Below are 10302 nucleotides of genomic sequence, written 5' to 3' on the forward strand. Positions count from 1 at the left end.
CCATAAGCCTGAAGTTTGACAACCTCTGGGCTACACTGACTGACAGTGACTTTCCAGGGTTTCAGGTTAAGTACCTATTTCAACCCCACCAGGGATTGAATTTGAGACCTGTTTACTCTCTTGCAGATTTGTGGTCCTGTGCAGTGAGTGAAGAGCTCTAAACTTAGGGCAATTTGGCACAGGAATGGGCAGAGCTGAGACAAACTCAAGAGAGAGTTTGTCCACACTGAAAAATGCTCACATTGTTGGTTCCACCAGACTCATTGACAAATCAATGTATTATTGGCTAGTGAATTTTTATGCCATTTGGTTTTTAGAACACAACATTAAGAGAGCTCTATTTTCAGGATACTTTCCATTCATATTTTAACCTGCTCTGAAATTGTGTCACCCTTCTGGATGTATAGATGAAATTATGGAGAGGAAAAACCAACCATGAAAAACCCAGCTCCCCTTTAAATAGATCAGATCACTGATTCCTCTAGCCCTTTGTATTTTAAGTGACACTTTTGAAATTAAAAGTGCCTGCAGCTTGAATAAAATGCAGAGAAAGATCAGCTCTGCTATCAGCTAGAGGAATCACATTAACATGGAAAAGAGTCTATCTGGGCCATCTGTTGCTGAGTGGTTGAATCAATGTCTGGCTTAGCAGCATATGAAAGAGAGACGTACAGTTCAGACTGCAGAACAGAGCTGATATTTCGGGTGACATCTGGATGCCTTTTATCAATGATATAAACAGAAATTCTGAGGAACAACAAACTGTTAGTCACAAGCACTTTAAATATCGGCTGACACAAAATTACAAAATTAAAGCAAGATGCTGGCCAAAATGTATGTATGTGTGTGTGTTTGTGTGTGTGTGTGTGTGTGTGTGAGAGAGAGAGAGAGAGAGAGAGAGAGAGAGAGAGAGAGGGAGGGAGAGGGAGAGGGAGAGGGAGGGAGGGGGGAGAGGGAGAGGGAGAGGGAGGGGGGAGAGGGAGAGGGAGAGGGAGGGAGGGGGCAGGGAGGGAGGGGGCAGGGAGGGAGGGGGGAGGGAGGGAGAGGGAGAGGGAGAGGGAGGGAGGAGGGAGGGGGGAGGGAGGAGGGAGGGGGGAGGGGGAGGGAGAGGGAGAGGGAGAGGGAGATGTTATATCATATATATATAAACAGGATACTGGGCAACATTTTGGAAGCCAATCAAGACTTCCTGGAAATAGTGTGACTAGTGTGGCCAGTTCACACATTGATGTTCATCCCTCTTTGACTGCAGCACCAAGTGATGATCTGTAGGTGTGAATAAGAAAGAGAACTTTCCTAACATCTGAAGCCAACTAATACATTTGGCTCAGAGTCACTAAGGATGTAGATGCATGTGCGATCTATCTTTTGTGCCTAACTGGATGTTGTTAGAGAGGGTTGGTTGCTTCTGAAACCAGCAGCCCCACTTCTCCTCCCTCCTCCCAACTACCAACAGTTAGTTGTATCTGGTAATTAAGCACTTAAATTCAATGGGAATAGGGGTGGAAGGATCTGTCAATTTCGCTTCTCTCAGTTTCTAAGTTTTCCAGTGTTAAAGCCAGGTCTTCCACCTTTCTGCAGCAATTGGTGATGTTTTTAAAAATAAAAATCCTCATGAAAATTCTTCAGCATTTTAGTGTGAATTTCTCCTAAAAAACACATTTTTGTATGCAGTTTTCACTAATGTATTGTGCAAACAGTTTTCTCAGATATAATGCATTTTGTGTGTTATTTTCAATAATATCTTCATTTTTATGCACATGTTCCCCTAATATATGCATTTTTGTAAACATTGGTTGGTTGGAAAACTGCACTGCAAAATTTGGATAAGTGCAAATTTTGAAGGATGGCTGTGTTTCGCTTCTCATATTATTTCGGAAACTGTAAATTTGATAGATTCAGCTTTAAATGTGAACTGAACTTCCCCTCCATCACTACTTCAGTTCCAGCTCCTCTGGATCCTCACTTGTTGAAGTGGAGATCCTTGCTTTCAAAGTCCATTTCAAGGTCCCTTCTTTCCTAGCTTTTTTCGCTGTTTAGAAAATGCAAATTTGATAGATTCAGCTTTAAATGCAAACGGAATTGAATTTCTCCCCCATCCCTAACTGAGAATGAATGATACATTCACCAGAAGTGAATCCATGGCATTCAATAAAGGAGAGAAGATTCACATTTGGTTTTTTTCCTCATGCAATGAGGAAATATTAGATGCCTGAACAAAATGTTATTGCAATTAGCATACTGGAACTGGTAATGAAACGCTGGGCACAATAATAAAAAAAATCCAATTATTTGACAGAAAGAGTTGCTGTGGTACATGCAGAACTACAAGAGCATTAGTAGAAACCAGAAGTAGTAGGATATCTTTTGAGGCTTTATAGTGAGCGAGTGTGATTATTTTTTAATGGCTATTTCCACAATAGCAGCCTGAGAGCTACATCCCCCCCCCCATTTTATTTGGCTTCTGTCAGCCCTACCCATATTTAATGAATGGCAAAACACATACCCACAGTTTTACTCCTCAGGAAATTGCAGGAGGGCAGGTAATCAAAATGGTAAGAGACAGAAATATTCTGGAGTTTAATGTTATCTACGCCTTTAGACATTTTATATAATACTCTAGTTATGCCTGAGCACACTGGGGTTTTGCACCCTTACTACTAAATGGTGTTGACTTTTTTATGGAGCCTAGCTACCAATGAAGGGTGTGTGTGTGGGTCTCAGATTTGAAGCACTGTATTGTCGAGCCTTTGGACTAGTACTTGGATAATAGAATATTCAAGAGTGCAGAAGCCTCCCCCTCCCATTTTAGGTCATTCTGTTATTTGAACTGCTGTCTAAGTTTCTCACATCTGGGGAAATGGCTGCTACTTCCTTCAAGAGGAAACAGATGTAATATTCTGAGCTCTGTGGATTTAAAGGAGCCCAGGGCAGGGAGCAGGGGGACCATGCTTTCCATTCTTACTTTTTAGACTATGCATGGGCAACCTTGGGATGGGGGAAGGAATTTGATTCAGTTCACATTTAAAAGGTGAACTTCACCTAATTCTCATTTTCCACATAATGCGTATAAACATGCATATACTAGTGAAAAGTGTGCATATAAATGCATATATTGGTGAAAATAACATAGAGATGTTAGGGGAACTGATTTGCAAAAATGTGTATATTAAGCAACACTGCATGCAAACGTGTGTATATCAGAAGAACTCCACACTAAAATGCTGATGAGTTTGCATGAGGACTTTAAAAAAAATGCAAACTGGTATGGGAATGTGGAGAACTGAGCTTAAGGATGGAAAATGTTTTTCAAGATGTTTTAATGTTTTTCAAGATGTTTTGTTTTAATATATTTTAAAGGCTTTTGTTTTAAGATGTTTTAAAGTCCTTTTAGTGGGTTTGATTGCCACCCTGGGCTCCTTCTAGGAGAAAGGGCGGGTTATACATTTAATAAACAAACAAATAAATAATAAGGATGAGAAACTGAGAGAAACCGAAATTGACATATTTGCCCATCCCTGCCTGTGGTCCATGCATTGCGTATGACCCTTGGAAGCCTTCAGTATGGCCTACGTTGATGCGCATGTTGTTCCCTCCCTAGAGTTGCCAGGTTCTTGGCCTGAGACTGATCCTGTATCTTTAGGAGAAGAGAAAGTCAGCCAAGTGCAGGTGTTCTTGCAACTCTGTAATGGGAAAAACCACAAGGTGGAATTCTCCCCTCTCCCTCCACAACTTTTAAAGATACAGAAGACCTCTTGGTTGCCAGGTCTGGCCTCCAAGAGGTCTTCTGTATCTTTAAAAGTGGAGGCGGAGGAAGGGAGAATTCCACCTTGTGGTTTTTCTCATTACAGAGTTGCAAGAACACTTGCACTTGGCTGACCTTCTCTTCTCCTAAAGATACAGGATCAGTCTCAGGCCATGAACCTGGCAACCCTATCCCTCCCCCAATTCCCCCTGCCACCATATTGTGCTGTCTCCTGCAGATTTGCCATGTAAATCACACTTCCCCTCCCCCAGCGCACCGAACACCTGTTTGAAGGTTGGGGGTTAGTGTGATTGTGATGGGAAGGATGGGGTATGGGAAGGATGGGGTGTGGGAAGGATGGGGTGTGGGAAGGATGGGGTGTGGGAAGGCCATCCCGTGGCACCATCCTGCCCATGTAAATAGTGCTTTCCCCAGCTATCCAGGTAGCTCCCACCGGCCCACAATTTACATGGGCAGGAGGGTGCCTGGGGAAGGGTTGTAGCTCAGTGGTAGAGCATCTGCCTTGCATGCAGAAGGTCCCAGGTTCAATCCCTGGCATCTCCAGGTAGGGCTGCAAGAGAATCCCTGCCTGAAACCTGCAGAGCCGCTGCCAGGCATTGTAGACCATGCTGAGCTAGATGGCCCAGTGGTCTGACTCAGTATACGGTAGATTCCTATGTTCCTAATTACCCTCCCTATTACTCTCCAGTCCACCAAACAGCTGAAAATGCAGTGATGTGGAGAATGGTGTGCAGGAAGGAAAGGCTGAATTCCCTGTGGGCATCTCTCTGTATGAATGAATGGCCATGCAAGTCAATAAATGTGTGTGTGAGTGATCCCACCCACCATCATGGCCCCACCCACCATCATGGCCCCACCCAGTTCTGGCCACTGACACTTGTATATGACCCCTGACTATCCATCCTCCACTGCATATGGCCCTTAGCACAAGAAGAATGAGAGGCCATCCTCATTCCATCATCTCAAACCTCAGATACATGCATACGCATTAGGGATGGAACAATCTGTCAGTTTCGGTTCTCTCCGTTTCTCATTTTCCCAGTCTTAAATTTGGTTCTCCCCACTTCTGCAGCAGTTTGCACTTAAAAAAAAAATCCTAATGAAAGATCTCCAGCATTTTTGTGAGAATCTCTCCTACTGAACACGTTTTGTATTATGCGGTTTTTACTAATGAACAAATTTTTGCAAGCAATTTCTCCTGATGTGATGCATTTTTGTATGTTATTTTCACTAATATTGTCATTTTTATGCACATTTTCCCCAATATATTCATTTCTGTAAACACTATTTGGTTGGAGAACTGCATTACAAAATTCAGATAAGTGCGAGTTTTGAAGGATGGCTATGTTTTGGTTCTCGTGTTGTTTTGGAAAGTGCGGATTTGATAAATTCAGCTTTAAATGTAGACTGAATATAATTTTTCACTCATCCCTAATACCCATTCCCCTTTCCTCTGTCTGCTCACTGTATCATCACAGAGCTTTCTGCAGCTACTTTCCCACTGCACAACTGTCAAAAACACTAGACTCAGAGGATAATGCCATCCCTGAGTTTACTGCTATGTTCCATTGCTGAAATATCCCTGTTACTGAAGGAAGATGGGGTAATCCATAATAGCCCTATCCAGGTGTTATACTGTGAACCTGTGTAGGGAAAGCAAAAGAACATAGAAAGAGCCCTACTGCATCAGGTCAAAGGTTCATCTAGTCAAGCATCCTGTTCCCACAGTGGCCACAGTGTGATTCCCAGCAATTGGCATTCAGAGCCATACCGCCTCCGACAGTGGAGGTGGAACATAGCCACTGTGGCTAGTAGCTAGGCTTATTCTCCATGAAAAGTGGTGCTGTGCTTGCTAGCCCTGCCCCCCAGTGTCCCCTCATGGGTTGGCTCCTCCCCTGACCTTCCCACCTTGAGCAGGGAGGTTTGAAGGGTGCTTCTAAGTGCATTTTGATGACCCATGCTTTAGAATCCTTCCCATGAAGAGAAAAACCCTGATGGGGCAAGATTCCCATTTCTGTGGAGGATTCTATGCGCATTCACCCAAATTCCCTTAGAAGCCCTCTTTAGACCTTCCTGATCAATGAAGGAAGGTCAGACATGGAGTGGATGGGGCTGGTGCATGTAAGGTGTTGGGAGTGGGACTACTAAATTTGGGAAGTCTCTATTCAGGCATAATGTTTGTTGCAGAAACCAGACTGAAACCCTTCTTCCTTTCAGAATAACATTTATTCTCTGTTTGGAAGTATGCAAGCCTTTGATCACTGGAGGGAAAAATGAGGACTAAGAAATATAAAAGCCAGCCCTATGTGTAGTTCATACACATCCCCAGCCCACGAGGTCTTTCTGGTTTTGGTGGAGAGCTGCAAGAGGATATGAACTTCATATGAACTCACCAAATGCAGAAACACCTTCTGGGCTGGTTGCTGACACATGTGTGAACTGTACATGGACTGGGTTTCATTTCCTTGTCCTCATTTTTCCCCTCAGTGATCATATTATGAAGGGTTGCAAAAAAAAAAAAAAATTGGCCAGCATCAGTGCATGATTTTGGCTTAAGCATTTTTTAAAAAATCAGGGAAGTGGGAATCTGAAGGGGAAAAATGCTGTAATGGCCTTATTCAACTTCTTAAAGTTGTTTTGAATAAATAGGCATTGAAATCAATACCAAATGCTGTGGGTTGTGTGCCTTGTCTCTATCTCATACTGAGCTATTTGCAATTCCATTTTTTTTAGAGGATTAAGCTAAAACAGCTTTAAGGAAAGCTCAGTAGCTGCCCAACTTCATAATCTCTTAATTATCTTGAAACCCAACTGAACAGTGTTTAATATTCCAGCCTAGCTTTGCTTTTGGTTCTTTAAACCATATCACTGAGCTAGAGGAATAAAGGGCTGAAAAAACTCACTTGTTATCTCAAGTATTTTCCATTGCTGTCAGTTCCTGTATCCCTTTCTACACTTCCATACCGGCCTTACTTTACAAATGTGAGTAGCCTTTCTGAGCTCAATGGGGTTGTTCTTGTTGGCAGAAATGTAATTTATATAGGGTGTTGGGGATTAGGATCTAAGGCTGGTTCCAAATGCCACATTTGCCACATGGCAAAGCTGTGATAAATAGCCTTATGATGTTCTATTGTCACTAGGGTTGCCAGGTTCATGGCCTGAGACTGATCCTGTATCTTTAGGAGAAGAGAAAGTCAGCCAAGTGCAGGTGTTCTTGCTACACTGTAATGAGAAAAACCACAAGGTGGAATTCTCCCTTCCCCCTGCACAACTTTTAAAGATACAGAAGACCTATTGGAGGCTAGGCCTGGCAAGATACAGAAGACCTCTTGGTTGCCAGGCCCAGCCTCCAAGAGGTCTTCTGTATCTTTAAATGTTGTGCAGGGGGAAGGGAGAATTCCACCTTGTGGTTTTTCTCATTACAGTGTTGCAAGAACACTTGCACTTGGCTGAATTTCTCTTCTCCTAAAGATACAGGATCAGTCTCAGGCCATGAACCTGGCAACCCTAATTGTCACTACCCATTCATTAATGGTCATTTAAACAGGCCCTACAGCCTCGACATTGAATGAAATGAGCTCAAAACTCTTAAAATGTAAAGCACTGAGGAGTATGGTGGTCATGGCCATGGCTTGTATCCAGCTAAGTTTTACTCAGATTAGACTCATTGAAATGAATAGCCCTAAGGTAGTCGTGTTCATTCATTGCAATCGGTCTACTGAGATATGAAATTTAGGAAGCATCCAAACTAGGAAATGTGGTAGTAATGGGTGACTTCAACTACCCAGACATAGACTGGCTGCATATGTGTTCCAGTCACGACAAAGAAGCAAAATTTCTAGATATTTTAAATGACTATTCCCTAGACCAGTTGGTCATGGAACTGACCAGAGGGACGGCAACCCTGGACTTAATCCTCAGTGGGGACCGGGACCTAGTGCGAGATGTAAGTGTTGTTGAACCGATTGGGAGCAGTGACCATAGTGCTATTAAATTAAACATACATGTAAATGGCCAATTGCCAAGAAAATCCAACACGGTCACATTTGACTTCGAAAGAGGAAACTTCACAAAAAATGAGGGGATTGGTAAAAAGAAAGCTGAAAAACAAAGTCCAGAGGGTCACATCACTCTAAAATGCTTGGAAGTTGTTTAAAAACACTATAATAGAAGCGCAACTGGAGTGCATACCGCAGATCAGAAAAGGTACAACCAGGGCCAAGAAGATGCCAGCATGGTTAACGAGCAAAGTCAAGGAAGCTCTTAGAGGCAAAAAGTCTTCCTTCAGAAAATGGAAGTCTTGTCCGAATGAAGAAAATAAAAAAAAACTCTGGCAAAAGAAATGCAAGAAGACAATAAGGGATGACAAAAAAGAATTTGAGGAGCACATTGCAAAGAACATAAAAACCAACAACAAAAAATTCTATAAATACATTCAAAGAAAGAGACCATCTAGGGAGGCGATTGGACCCTTGGATGATAAGGGAGTCAAAGGTGTACTAAAGAACGATAAGGAGATTGCAGAGAAGCTAAATGAATTCTTTGCATCTGTCTTCACAGTGGAAGATATAGGGCAGATCCCTGAACCTGAACTAACATATGCAGGGAGGGATTCTGAGGAACTGAGACAAATAGTGGTAACGAGAAAGGAAGTTCTAGGCTTAATGGACAATATAAAAACTGACAAATCACCGGGCCCGGATGGCATCCACCTGAGAGTTCTCAAAGAACTCAAATGTGAAATTGCTGATCTGCTAACTAAAATATGTAACTTGTCCCTCGGGTCCTCCTCCGTGCCTGAGGACTGGAAAGTGGCAAATGTAACGCCAATCTTCAAAAAGGGATCCAGAGGGGATCCCTGAAATTACAGGCCAGTTAGCTTAACTTCTGTGCCTGGAAAACTGGTAGAAAGTATTATTAAAGCTAGATTAACTAAGCACATAGAAGAACAAGCCTTGCTGAAGCAGAGCCAGCATGGCTTCTGCAAGAAAAAGTCCTGTCTCAGTAACCTATTAGAATTCTTTGAGAGTGTCAACAAGCATATAGATAGAGGTGATCCAGTGGACACAGTGTACTTAGACTTTCAAAAAGCTTTTGACAAGGTACCTCACCAAAGACTTCTGAGGAAGCTTAGCAGTCATGGAATAAGAGGAGAGGTCCTCTTGTGGATAAGGAATTGGTTAAGAAGCAGAAAGCAGAGAGTAGGAATAAATGGACAGTTCTCCCAATGGAGGGCTGTAGAAAGTGGAGTCCCTCAAGGATCGGTATTGGGACCTGTACTTTTCAACTTGTTCATTAATGACCTAGAATTAGGAGTGAGCAGTGAAGTGGCCAAGTTTGCTGATGATACCAAATTGTTCAGGGTCGTTAAAACAAAAAGGGATTGCGAAGAGCTCCAAAAAGACCTCTCCAAACTGAGTGAATGGGTGGAAAAATGGCAAATGCAATTCAATATAAACAAGTGTAAAATTATGCATATTGGAGCAAAAAATCTGAATTTCACATATACGCTCATGGGGTCTGAACTGGCGGTGACCGACCAGGAGAGAGACCTTGGGGTTGTAGTGGACAGCACGATGAAGATGTCGACCCAGTGTGGGGCAGCTGTGAAAAAGGCAAATTCCATGCTAGTGATAATTAGGAAAGGTATTGAAAATAAAACAGCCGATATCATAATGCCGTTGTATAAATCTATGGTGTGGCCGCATTTGGAATACTGTGTACCATTCTGGTTGCCTCATCTCAAAAAGGATATTATAAAGTTGGAAGAGGTTCAGAAGAGGGCAACCAGAATGATCAAGGGGATGGAGCGACTCCCTTATGAGGAAAGGTTGCAGCATTTGGGGCTTTTCAGTTTAGAGAAAAGGCGGGTCAGAGGAGACATGATAGAAGTGTATAAAATTATGCATGGCATTGAGAAAGTGGATAGAGAAAAGTTTTTCTCCCTCTCTCATAATACTAGAACTCATGGACATTCAAAGAAGCTGAATGTTGGAAGATTCAGGACAGACAAAAGGAAGTACTTCTTTACTCAGCGCATAGTTAAACTATGGAATTTGCTCCCACAAGACGCAGTAATGGCCACCAGCTTGGATGGCTTTAAAAGAAGATTAGATAAGTTCATGGAGGACAGGGCTATCAATGGCTACTAGCCATGATGGCTGTGCTCTGCCACCCTAGTCAGAGGCAGCATGCTTCTGAAAACCAGTTGCCAGAAGCCTCAGGAGGGGAGAGTGTTCTTGTACTCAGGTCCTGCTTGCGGGCTTCCCCCAGGGACCTGGTTGGCCACTGTGAGAACAGGATGCTGGACTAGATGGGCCACTGGCCTGATCCAGCAGGCTCTTCTTATGTTCTTATGTACTCTGAGTAGAACTAGCATTGGCTACAACCCATGTGTCTTAATTACATGCAGCTCTCCAGGATTTGAGGCAGGGGTCTCTCCCAACCCTACCTGGAGATGTCAGGGATTGAACCTGCATGTGAAGCAGATGTTCTACTACTGAGATACAGCCTTTCCCTGGTGGTTCGCAATTCTG

At 43.0% G+C, this 10302-nt stretch overlaps 1 non-coding gene across 1 annotated transcript; it reads left to right on the forward strand.

Moving 5' to 3' along the window:
- The first annotated feature begins 4237 nt into the window (after positions 1 to 4237).
- TRNAA-UGC (transfer RNA alanine (anticodon UGC)) lies at positions 4238 to 4309 on the forward strand. The gene has a single exon. It is a non-coding gene; the product is annotated as a tRNA-Ala (tRNA).
- Positions 4310 to 10302: the final 5993 nt, after the last annotated feature.

Source organism: Rhineura floridana, chromosome 6 (genome assembly GCF_030035675.1).
Source record: "Rhineura floridana isolate rRhiFlo1 chromosome 6, rRhiFlo1.hap2, whole genome shotgun sequence".
NCBI lineage: Eukaryota > Metazoa > Chordata > Lepidosauria > Squamata > Rhineuridae > Rhineura > Rhineura floridana.